This window comes from Epargyreus clarus, unplaced genomic scaffold (assembly GCF_041222505.1).
Source record: "Epargyreus clarus isolate Ecla_fem2 unplaced genomic scaffold, WU_Ecla_fem_2.2 ptg000017l, whole genome shotgun sequence".
NCBI classification, from domain to species: Eukaryota; Metazoa; Arthropoda; class Insecta; order Lepidoptera; family Hesperiidae; genus Epargyreus; species Epargyreus clarus.
The window spans coordinates 13,562,348-13,575,422 of record NW_027332225.1 but is presented as its reverse complement, the minus strand read 5'-3'; the positions used below and the strand labels follow the sequence as shown (position 1 = coordinate 13,575,422).

Genomic DNA, 13,075 nt, shown 5'->3' with positions numbered 1-13,075 from the left:
TATTTGTTTTATACGCGTTGCTTCTATTTTTTATAATATTTTGTACATAATACCACAGATGTGTTGCTACCCTAACGAACTCGAGGACCCCTTGGATCACCTCGGATAAGTATGTCTTACTACAAGAACACGAATGGAACACAGCAGCGTTTAACACTGCTGTTATTAGGCAGAAATAGTTCTAGCGTGGTACTATCGGAGTCGGACCGCGAAGGGTTCGACCACTTTCAGAACTTCTTGGAAACTACTTGATACCATTGATACTTAGGTACGTAGGTTTACTATTGAACTTACTTAACGTCTTATTACCTTGAGGTCTAAGTTGCAGCGCCTTGTTAAGTACATAACCATTACCACACCTGCCAAAACAAAGGCCTACGTCACCCTCCCTCCTTCGCACTCCATCGCTCCAGGATGAGATTAAATATACACCAACTGGCTCGTGGCGGTCCTTTTGCCACGAACATGCGACATGTGGAATGAACTTCTTATTAAAGTATTGCCGGAACGCTCTTATATGGTGCTTTCAAAAAAGCTGCAAAAAATCTCTCTTTCAAAGTCGGCGATGCATTGGCAGTCCCTTACATGATTTTAGACTAAAATTATCGCGGAATTGAGATATTTTATTATGTAACGGGTACTCACGATATGCGTTTTTATTGCCGATATTTCGACCCAGTTGCATGGATCGTGGTCACGGCGAAACTGAGGTGGAGGGGAGAAACCGTTGACAAGTACTAGTGGTAGATTAATCTATCTACCCTACGTCTAGTTCGTTTTTTTCTTCTAGGTTTCATATCACGACACACAACACTGACAATATCCTTACGCACCGTACTTTGCACTATTTGTGACTTGCATAAACTAACCACTGGATTCCACGTTTGGGCTAACTTAAAACCATCTTCTCTATTGAAGTTCCTAGGATGTTTCTTGATCTCTATTGCTTCTCTTACTAAACGAGGAAAGTAATGACGCTCAGTGGAGATCACCTGAGGTTTGTGTAATTCAATCCAGTGGTTACAACCTGAACTGAGGATGTGTTCGGCTACCGCAGATTTCTTAGGGTCATTATTTTTGACTGCGCTGATATGTTCCTTAATGCGTTGTGATATGGCTCGTTTTGTCTGCCCAATACACGAGCTACCACAACTACCCAGTCAGGCAGTCCCTTACGTTTCAACTGTCCATGGGCAACATATACTGTTTTCCATAGAGCCGTCTGACTGTCTTATCGTTAAGTCTAAGTATGCACAACACAGCGCTCAAACTTTATGTACCTATGAGGTAGTAATAAGTGTGGCGGTGGTAACTCTAGAGTCGAAGCAACACGAATAGCTGTAAGAAGACAGGAATAGCGATGGTGACGCAGTAACAACACAATTTCTACCGCTTAAAGTCGTGTAAGATTGAATAAAAAATAACAGTCACGTCAACATGTGTAACTGTCAGCCGGGTCGGAACTACGATGTAGCTATTAATTTTAAAGCTTCGGAAACTGAAGTCTGTTTATTCTTTGTTTGTCATGTCTTTAAACAAAGGATGCTAATACACGAGCGACATGGTAATACATTGTTTGTGGCCGCCTATCATCAACGACTGTCGCCGATGGTCGCTGATTGTCGTTCAGGTTCTTCGTCACATGAACCATCATCCTTTTATTATGTTTAATGTATTCTTGCTTATGTGTTACCTTCCTAAAATATAAGCATAACATATATTACTGCAAATAGACTACGTATTATTTTACGTTACCTATTTTTTGTACAAACGTTTTGTTGCGTCTTCTCCATAGCGAAATACCTTCCGAAGCGGTGGTAGTTTGTTGACTTTCAAAAAGTATTCTATATGAATCAATTTTGAATGAATGAGATTTGAATTTGTCATACAAATTGTTAGATGGAAAATTATTTACTCATAGCGACAATAACCTTCAAAGATGCAGTTCATATTCAGAAATGTTTTATGTACTAGCTAAACCCACGCTTTCCAGTTTAATATAAGAATGAGATTTTCCATATAATCGGAATAAATAAAATAGTACCTACGTAAAAACTTCGTTACATAGAAACACAAAGTTCTGTAAAAAAAAGTCAAATCCCTCCACAAACTACATTTCAAGTTGTGCGGATACAAACATACGGAAGTCTATTTTTTATATACAGATATACAATATTGTACCCAGAAGTGTACGAGTAGTGTACAAGTAGCGAACATTTCTCGCGATTGGGCGGCATTGTGCGTACCGCTGTTCCTGTACCAATGCATTACGGGCTATCGCGACAGATCTCTATGGAAATGTTCAGGGCTGTCACAAACTAAAAATATAAATAATATTAAATATAATAACAGGAACGAAAGATAATCCAAAAATGTAAAAAGTTTCCTTACTACATATTATAGAATATATTATAAGTATTAGTAATATAGACATTTTAACACAAATACAAGAATATAAAAATCCAAACCGAGAGGGACGTAGGTTTTCTAGTTAGATTTATTTCTGGTCAAAAATCAAGTCGCTGAAAAGAGACCAAACTTTTAGAGGCCAAACTTATTCAAAACATAATATAATCTTAGATTCCCTATATGATAGTGACGCCGGTATCATACTAAGACATGTACAAAAACACGTATCTACAATAGATGTCTTAATTCACCTTTTAGGTATCCGCTTGGCCTAAGATCAAAATCTCCTCATCTAAATTCATGCCTTTTATTTAATACCATCACTTGCCCGCTATTAGTTCTTCACCCGCTATTATACCGTGTGAACGTGTGAAAAAACAATCCTCAGACGTGAGCTATTCAAAGCAAGACCACAATGAATCGGATATGAAAGAACATCGTATCGAAACACCGACAATCGTATTTATAAACTTAAACAGGCTATCGGAAACCGTTTCGTAAATACCCCTGTATCCATGAGCATTGACGTGGTGAGATTTCTGAGAACAGCAATAGCAGAAGAAGTCGAGATGTCCAGAGAGATTCAAAATGTTGATAATTTTGTTGATTTAAGGTAATATCGTGCCACTGAATGGATTTTCAGATGATTAAACAAATTCATTCAATTTAAGTTATGTAGACTTGGTGGTTAAGTATGAAAGATCTTTATTCGTGCCAACGGGGAAAAAGTATTGCAAAGAAAATAAAAACACTTACACAAAGAAGAGAATATCAAGAGAGATAATGATAAACGTACATAAAGTAACTTTGAAGAAAATACCATAATAATACAAGTTAAACCTTAGAGTCAAATACTTAGATCCCGTAAAAAGCTATGCCTACGAATTCTATTGGATTAGTCCAACCATTAAATTTTTGTCTTCATTACAGATTTAATCTAAATTTATTTGTATTTTCATTACTATAAATGTATTTTAGTATTAATGTCATAATTATCTGTATACTGCACTATCTGCGTACTGTAATACATAAGTCTGTATGTACCTACGATTTTATTGGACAATAAACTATTATTTATTTATTATTATTATTTATTTACTTATTTCGATTTTACTTCTTATCTGCAATTATACTGGACCACTTTATTCACTTAGATGCGTCTTTAGTTTCGATCTGTAAAAGATAATATATTGGAATTACAGGGAGTTGAATTTTGAAATCAACATTCAATATAATTCAATCATAATATTCACACCAAGATACAGTTCAATCAGGAATATGTTTATCAACTTTCGATTACTGTCGACGAGTTGCCAACCTGGGATTAAATTGTGAAAATGATATCTATTTATAGAAGAGCCGGATGTATCAGATTGCGCACTGAGCCTCGCTTTTCTGTTTATACTATAAGGAAGTCTTGGAAAGGTTTTATGTGTGCTTAAATATTGGCCTATATATTATACATTTCTTCCGAATTATTCATAAGTTCATTTTTATTACGGTTTTTATAATATAGGAGTAGCAGACGAGCATGTAGTCAACCTGATGGTAAGGAGCTACCGCCGCCCATGAACATCTCTAATCAACCTAAGATTAAATTCCTACCTGAGGTTGGCCACAGATGCGCCGGTTTATTTCTTCCGAATTATCTATATTACATCATTTTATTAGTTATATTATCATTTTATTAGTTGTTTTATCTCAACTATTGTAAGAGGCCTTTGGATTTTACTTGAAAAGTTCTTAAATGAGGTTAATGGTACAATATATTTAGAGGTAGGATTTAGGATTCAGAAGCGATTGGTAATGTAGAACTCCTTATTATTTTGATCTTGTGCATAGGTCTTTAATTAATGTGGTAAATCCTAAAGAATCGTACGGAATGTAAATCAAATCAAAAATATTTTGTTCAATATACGTAGATACTTTATAGAACTCTTTTTGAATGTCAAAATATCTACCACTACTTCGGAAGGTGTTTTGTTATGGAGAAAAGGCGGAAAGAAACTCCATAACACACATCTTTTAAAAAAAAAAAGTTATTTACAATGATAAACTTAACCTAATGGAACATGTGAAGCTGGAGCTACTTCAGACCGCACCATAATCAATGAAAGATGATTCTCTCCATTGTGAGCCTATAGTCTTTTCAGATGAGGAAAATGAAAATAGTCATTCTTAAAATAAATTTATTCTTTTTAAAATTTATAACTCGCAAGTGACAACCCTACTAAAACCCCTAATAGTTGCTTTGCTATGACCTACATGTATACAGCCTGATCAGTTTTGGGTCATGACACACGTACGAACATGTCGTAATATGAATTATTCATGCCAGTAGAATCCATACGCGATTGTGTCAAATTCATCAACTAGGTATTAAAATTGAGTCGATATGATACGGTACGGACCAAGTTTAGAGATGAAGCGAGAGATTGTAAAGTCACAAATATTTTTTGACGAGACATGGTAATTACAGCCGTAACAATAATGTTATGATTTTAAAAGTTCTTAGAGTAAGGAAGGTTAATAGAGCAAAAAATGGTTGGTTTAAAAAATATGCAAGAAAAAATGCAGAAATTTGAAGTGCTATCAGAAAATAAAAGGCCCCTTGTTGGGTAACTAATTAAAATAACACTTTAAAAATAAGAAGATAAAATACTTACTTATCTTAGAGATGAAGTACAACGGAAAGGTTCACTCTCCAATTGAGAATATATAAACATAAGTAGAATTTAAGCCTTACAATTGTTCAAGTCTTACTTAAGACTTAAATCTTGACTTAGATCAATTGAGATAGATCCCGATCTAAATATTTACTTTGATTGGTTAATGATGTACTAAACGCTTCTCCTGTAAACTTGAACCAAAAATCGAAACCGTTAAGTAGGCACGATGTTAAAAATACTTGCCTTTTGCTAAGTCTCGTATGGGTTCGCTAGGGAAATCAACTGAAGAGGCGGATGATATTTGATCATCAGTAGAGTATCATCAGCTCAATAAGTATTTTATTGTATCCATTTATGTAGTTTATTCATACATGTATCAAAATTACTTTTTGTTGTAGATTTCAAATAAACAGTTGGAATATTATGGGACTGTTCTGAAATATTTAATACTTCAAACGCAATTTTGTGAACTCTTAATAGATATTTAATTTGGTGTAATCTTAGAAAGAGACTAAAAGGAAATGATGTATAAAATAATATTGCGTGAACTATGGCAATTTATTTATAAGTCTATACCAGTTTGAATTTTGGAATCAAGGATAGGTACACCTTTAACTAAAGAACATGTTACTTAGAAATTATCGCTTGCATTATATGTTATAAAATATTGTGAGACGCCTAACATTTGTCGTTTGATTTAACGGTAAAAGAAAATATTGTGTCGAAAGCTGCATTATCTGTCTTTCATAACTTTAATAGTCAAAACCCAACTTGACTTCCAAAAGAAGAAGTAGCTGACTGCTTAAACAGCTTCTTTTGATGAAGGAAGATGATGGTGAAGAAGACGTCTAAGCAGACAGCTCAACCGTTCTTCTTATATCGTGCTCATAAGTGGGAAAATAGTTTGATTATGAAATCTACGATATGAAATTAGATGAATTAATAATGTTAATTAAAATTACATATTCTATTCTGATATTCTTCCAATGTATACATCTAAATGTGCACCTAAAGAAATTTAAACGAAACAAAGTCATTTTTTGTAAGTTCTTACGAAAGGTAATTGCAAAACTTTACCGATTAGCATATGAATAACTTTTGAATTGAATGTCAGTCAAGCGACACACTCCGGACAGAAGAAGACGCCAAAACAATAATCGAACTTCAGTAAACAAAGTTTTTGAGGATCATATTCGAAGATATATGATTAACGACCGTTCGCTCTTCGAATAAGGTTAGTTTTAATAGATTTTGAGTAGCAAAGACAATGAAATGAAGGACAATAAGCCAGGTACTAAAGCGGTTAAACAATGCTTAGGTAGTTAAAAAGTGTATTGCCATTTACGATGCAAATTATGCGCTTCAAAGATTTTAAGATGCACTCAGCCGTGTAATTTTCTCGTTATGCCTTTTGGAGTTAATGAATCATTGTGGAAAGGATGGTAATGGGGTATGTTTAGGTATGTTACAGACATTATCACCAACAAAGTAAAAATTGGTCAATCAATGTATACTTGTATGTACGAAGATGGTAGAACCCTTTGTGGCCTTTGTGGAACGACTCCAGTGGCACCACCGCCACTCTTATTTCAGCATAATAACAGCAGTATTTAGCGCTGCTGTGTTGCGGTTTGAAGGGTGTAGAAAGAGAGACATGCTTTGCGTTCCAGCTTAGTCCTCAGGGATAGCGGCGCATCTGTGGCCGACCTCAGCTAGGAATTTAATCCTGTCTAGGGTTGATTACAGATGTCAAAAGCAGCAGAAGCCACTTAACATCTGGTGGACCGCATAGTCCTCTGCTACACATAAAGATTTTTATAATATAGGAGATTATAAAAAAAATGTTAGTGTCATCAAAAAATCTGCATGTGTTTGCGCTGCATGATGCATGTAGCTTGAAGTCATGAAAAGAATAAAGATGTATATTCAATTTCAATTTTACAACGGTTTGAGTAGACTTTCTTCGCAATGTTTTATTTGTTGTCAATTAGCGATAATTTCTCATACGTCATCATTATTTAAAGAAGCGGAGGTGCCGTGGATGGGTAACTATTTTCATAAACTACGAAGCCGTTATTATTACATTAGGTTTTAAGCATAACACAAATTAATGAGGTAAAAATTAACATAACATTTGGAAACACGAGTTATATCTCGATAACTATTACGTTCTTCAACAATATTACTTATTTTAAATGCATGTAATTAACACATTCGTTTATTAAATTTTTAGAATTAGGCATTTGTGTCTCTTTAATAAATACACTATCATTTATTGGTGAACCAATATTTATATGAGGTTAGTATAGGTTATTTTCGGTTATACTTAGACACATAAACTCCCTTAATCCCACCAAATGACTTCTCACTCCCCATAACGATCTCATACCGTGTATTAATAATGCTTGCGGTACTTTTATCGTCAGCATTATCGGGTGGCGGGCTCGTAAAACAATTGATTGCGAAAGCTCTAGCCCAAGTTCAATAGCAACGCGAAGCGACCAGTGCAACCCGCACGCGCGCACTGTCAACACGCTGTTGCGCACGCGCACGCACCAAACGATCGATATAGAAACGATCGATTTTTAAATTTCGGATCGATTTTTAAATTAGAAACGAAGTAACTTGACTAATAACTATTAATTTTGTTGGTTTAATATTAGTAGAAACGTTAGTGATTTTTTGTGCTTGTGATTTTTAGTGGGTGTGAGTGAAAGTGTTTTGTTTATGTGCTCAAGTTGACGATATGGACATATTTCGCGAATTATTGATTTCGGGTGAGTTTTTACTTAATTATATTTTTTTAATTAACGTTTTAATGAAAATTTCTAGTCTTAATGAAGAGTGAAAATTTTGTGTAAATTTCACTTCACGGAAATACGATTACGAAATTATACAAAGCGTAAACTCTACAGTTCAAGTGTTTGAGCTGACAAGTGTTTGTACAAGACTTGCGAGTGCAACAGTAGACGCAAAGTGAAACAAATAATTTGAGTGGATGCAAAACAGTTTATAACACTTACATATATTTTGAAATTAATTATTTTAAAAATATACTAAACACGAGTAAAAAATGAACTAAGTTAAAAAGGTTAGTGTTAAACTTAGATGAGTAAAATACATAGATTGACCACCCCTAACCAAAAAAGTAAATAGTTTTAAAAATTGAAATTATTGCTTAAATAAAGTTTGACCACGTATGGTAAAATGTCCCCAAAATGTTTGAAATACTTATTTATTTATTACTTAAATTACGTAGTATTAGTTATTTATACATAAATTTTCTCTAAAAATGTTTTTTTATGTTAAGAATTCGAACAATAAATTATAAAATCCTTTTGTGGCTTCATTCAATTTCAAGGTGAAGTATCTTTCTATTTTACTTATCAAGGGTGTTAAACGGAAACAAACCTGTAATTTCGTCAATGCTCTCGAACATTTAAAATAAGCTACGACTAGACAATTTCAAGATCAAAATACCGATAAATCAAGTTGAGGTGCGTACGCAGCCGCCCTCCGCTGAAATGTTGATGACTGCGGGAGTTTACGATTCAAGCGATAAGAGTTAGCGATTATACTGTACCCTGTATTTGTTTGCGTATTTCCCATACATTCTGATACAGACCGCCAGGGGCGCTAATTGAAAATGTATGGGCAAATATGTAACCAAATACAAAAACAGTAATATTTTAATAAAACGTAAAATTTCTATACTAAGTGTAATAATATGGCTTAGTTTGACAACGGCTGTGATTGTAGTGCAGATTTCATATATTTTCATATATACAGTTCTATGGAGTACAGAAATTCAACGTGCAATGTTTTTGTTAAAAAATCTATATTATAAGCTCACATATTAATGTTTGTATGAGATTTTTGTTATAAACATAGTGTGCGTAAAGCTTATTTTTATAGTAGTAGATTTTGCGATTTTAAAGAAAATGTAATCTGATTACATGATTCTAAAGCTTATTATAAAATAAGTATTGTAGTAGAAACCGAGTAGAGATAATATTGTAAAGATGTATCACAGAGATCTTACACATTCAATTAATATTTGTTGTCAACTCTTAGCCTGTTTGTAGCTTGGGTAAAGAATAATAAAAAATTGCACCGAGGCGCCGCAGATATATAAACGCTTCCGGCCTTACAAATAAAAATATACTTATACCATGGTTATGCTATGAATAGTTATATTTAGCATAAATTATGCATAAGAAAATTTAATTTTCTAACAAATAAACTCGGCATAACATCGTCATAACTATACCCAATTTACGTATAAGTGCACGAAACGGCAACGTCGCATTTCACAAAAAAAGTAGACAATTGTTTATGGATATTATGTCAATTGTATCACCAAAGATTACAGTTGACGTTTTTAATGTCATTTGAACATATTTATTATTTTCTCAAGTTCAAATATTCAAATTATTCACATCGTATATTTTCATAAATATTGAAAAGTTTATTGTAAAACATAATAATAGTTTTAAAAGTTGATTGTAAATAATGGCTAACAAGAGAGAGAGGTCAATCAATCAAATGGAGCGATGTTATATTATAGAATGTCAAAGATTTTATGTTATACGGAACTTAAACAAGGGTGAGGGATTGTATAACTCTTGTATGGACGGTTATATAGACGATATACTATGTATAAGCTATTACAAGTTTATTTGTAGGAATTTCGCTTATTCTCCATTTATGCTTAACATAACATTTTATGACACGTTTATTTGTAAGGCAGTTCATGTTTTGCTCTAAAGTTAAATATTGCTTATCAGATCAATAATATTATTTACAAGTAAATTATCTTATTATTAGTCGAGTTATTTTATCTCATTGCAAATAAAATTGTGATTTATATTTGAAGTAGAAAAAGTTTATTATTAAGTGGTCAATGATATTTCTGTTATATTCAAATATTTAGTTGCGATAAGGTCTTTAATTCAAATAATATACAATTCAATGCGATGCATATTGTAATTGTGAATACTTGAATTGGAAATAAAATACCTAAATCAATGTTAATAGTTGTATTATTATCATAAAACATCGTGTAATTAGCATTGAATACGGTACACCGTTTGTAGGTATTTGTAATTGTAAAATAAGTCGAATTCAATTTATATAATAAATAAATCAATATTATGAAATGTGATCATAGGTAATTCTCTTTCAGAATCTTTATTTTCTATTTTCTACTGGGCCTTTAGTATTTACTGTGAAAACAATGCAATAGTTAGTATTTGCCTATTTATATAGATCACATACATAAATATCTCATTGGGTATCATGAAGCTATCAGTATTTTACGAAATAGTATATCGTACTATTTTGTACGAATACAAAATAGGAATTTAAGTGAATACTGATAGCTTAATGATACCCGAGCATATCACGTTTGTAATTTGTTTGTAAATCTCATGCAACTCTAATTTTCCAAAGATATGTGAATATAAAGAATTAAATATCACTGACTTATTTAAAAATTCTACAGTCTAAGCCCCAACAATTTAATAATATACACTTCACCAACATTCCCTTCTGCGATGTACATTTTATAAGCTCTCTTTACTATGTAATAATACTCAAAATAATTTATGATTCTGCATCTGATTGGTTGGTTGTGTTTATTAAATCTTCAGAAAATAGTACAACGTACTGCGATGATCACTAGTGTTGTATCCATTTCCGTTTGTAACTAGTACAAAAGGTACTTAGTGTAGGTAGCGTAGCGTACCCGCCTCCGCTTATAACTTGCTCCAGACCCTGTAAGTAAGACTTAGGTTTGTCCGATGACAAAGTAATGTGTAGTTTGACAAATCGTAAGCACTTCTCGGCCACTCAGTATCAGTTTAATACTTTCATCCTGAACATTAGCTTTGTCAAACGTACACAAATGGGGGAATAATGGATCACTGCTTTTGGGTCCATGTGGCGCAATGCATTAATTGCTTGATTATGAGAATGCTGGGAAAGTTATTAAGAAAGTTTAAGGTAAGGGAATTAAAGTGGTAACATAAGAGAAAGACAATTTAATGATACGTCAGCTCAAGATATAGACAAACAATAGTAAATTATAATGTATCATTGACGAAAATAGTAAGTATCTATATTAAGTTTTCGTGATTCGAGAGTAGATACAGAAGGTAGTTGACAGAAGACGTTTGGGGCCCATGGTCATGGTATAAAAGGTTTGCACTTTTTGGAGAGGGCTTAGCAAATAAAATTGGAAAACCATTTCACATGACTCTACATTATCATTTGAAGGTGGTAGAACTCTTTGTGGTTCGACCCCGCACCACCGCCACACCTATTTCTACCTAATAATAGCAGTGTTAGGCGCTGCTGAGTTCCGTTTTGAAGGGAGACATACTTTTCCAAGGCGTTCCAGCTTAGTCCTCAGGGGTAGCGGCGCATCTGTGGCTGACCTCAGGTAGGAATATCTAATCCTATCTGGGGTTGATTGCAGATGTCCATGGGCGGCAGTAGCCACTTACCATCAGGTGGACTGCATGCTAGTCTGCTACTCCTATAGTATAAAAAAGGTATTTTCTGTCCCACTGCTAATCTTATTACGACTGCAAACTTTTCACAACCTTAGAAGCACAAAACTTACAATTACGGAACCCGATAATCAAGATGTCTGGAATTTGAATACCCAAACTAGATCGGCTATCTCTACTAGATTCTATTACTAGTACATCAATTGACAATTTATATTTAAATAATAACATAAGTACTGATCTAAATTAATTTTATCAAAACTCTTTATATATATCCATTTTACTGTCACTCACATAACATTTAAATATAAAACTAGAATTGATAGATTAAATACTTTTTTTATCAAAAATATTTTAATTGGCTTCCGTGATTACCAAAAGGAATGAGTGTTACTACTATTTTATTCAATTATTACTTGAATTGGTCAATTTCTAGTCAAATGAATGTCACAGCGCTTATGCGCCTACGATTTCTGAATAACAAACTTAAATATGACTACTACGATCACGGAATGTTTTTAAAATTAAATCATATGTGAGAAATTTGTCAGGGATTTTATAAAAATGTAGACTTTCCCACGGATGAGCGTTTAATACAAATAAAGTAGATTTATACAGACGTAATATGTGATCGAGACATACTTATCCGAGGTATTCCAATTTAGTCCTGGCCTAGTATGGCAAATTTCAGGTAGAAAAAAACCATAAATATTAATCACATTTGTAAAACAATAGATAAAATAATGACGGGTTGTCTAAATTAATAATTTTGATCATCCACCATTATTACTACGGGTACTACTGATCTTGAAAAGGGAAAAGATCCTTTTAGTGCATTATGTTACTTAATACTTACTGTTATTTTAATCGCTCACAAAACACAAAAACAAAAAATCTCCTAAATAGCTAATAGACTTATCCTAAAATAACGAGTAAAGTTAAAACAATGCGGTTTACAACAACCGTCAATTGCGTTCCGGTGCAAAGCTATAGATAAAGTCCCCCATATGATGTTCCGATAATATCAGATTAACCCATTTGACGGTTTGCGTGGTCGGTTTCAATGAAGACAGAATAGAAAATAGATAAAACATTTACGATAACATTAGGTTTTCCGATTGTTTACCGTGGTGGTCTCATATCGAAGTGATAAGCGATAAACAGATGTTGTCAGATGTATAAATTTTATTATGTAACGGGTACTCACGATATGCGTTTTTTATTGCCGATATTTCGACCCAGTTGCATGGATCGTGGTCACGGCGAAACTGAGGTGGAGGGGAGAAACCGTTGACAAGTACTAGTGGTAGATTAATCTATCTACCCTACGTCTAGTTCGTTTTTCTTTTCTAGGTTTCATATCACGACACACAACACTGACAATATCCTTACGCACCGTACTTTGCTATTTGTGACTTGCATAAACTAACCACTGGGTTCCACGTTTGGGCCAACTTAAAACCATCTTCTCTATTGAAGTTCCTA

General features: G+C 33.5%; 1 protein-coding gene across 5 annotated transcripts in view; it reads left to right on the top strand.

The window, feature by feature from the left end:
- LOC140749043 (uncharacterized) overlaps window positions 1-13,075 on the top strand; it is a 181,080-nt gene that overhangs the window by 42,696 nt on the left and 125,309 nt on the right. For 3 of the 5 annotated variants that reach the window (XM_073082056.1, XM_073082053.1, XM_073082052.1), the window contains exon 1: window positions 7,595-7,855. The exons of the other annotated variants lie outside the window; for them this stretch is intronic. The gene's annotated coding sequence lies outside the window, so the exon portion shown is untranslated. Of the gene's footprint in view, window positions 1-7,594; window positions 7,856-13,075 lie in introns of those variants that run through there. 5 annotated transcript variants of the gene reach the window in all.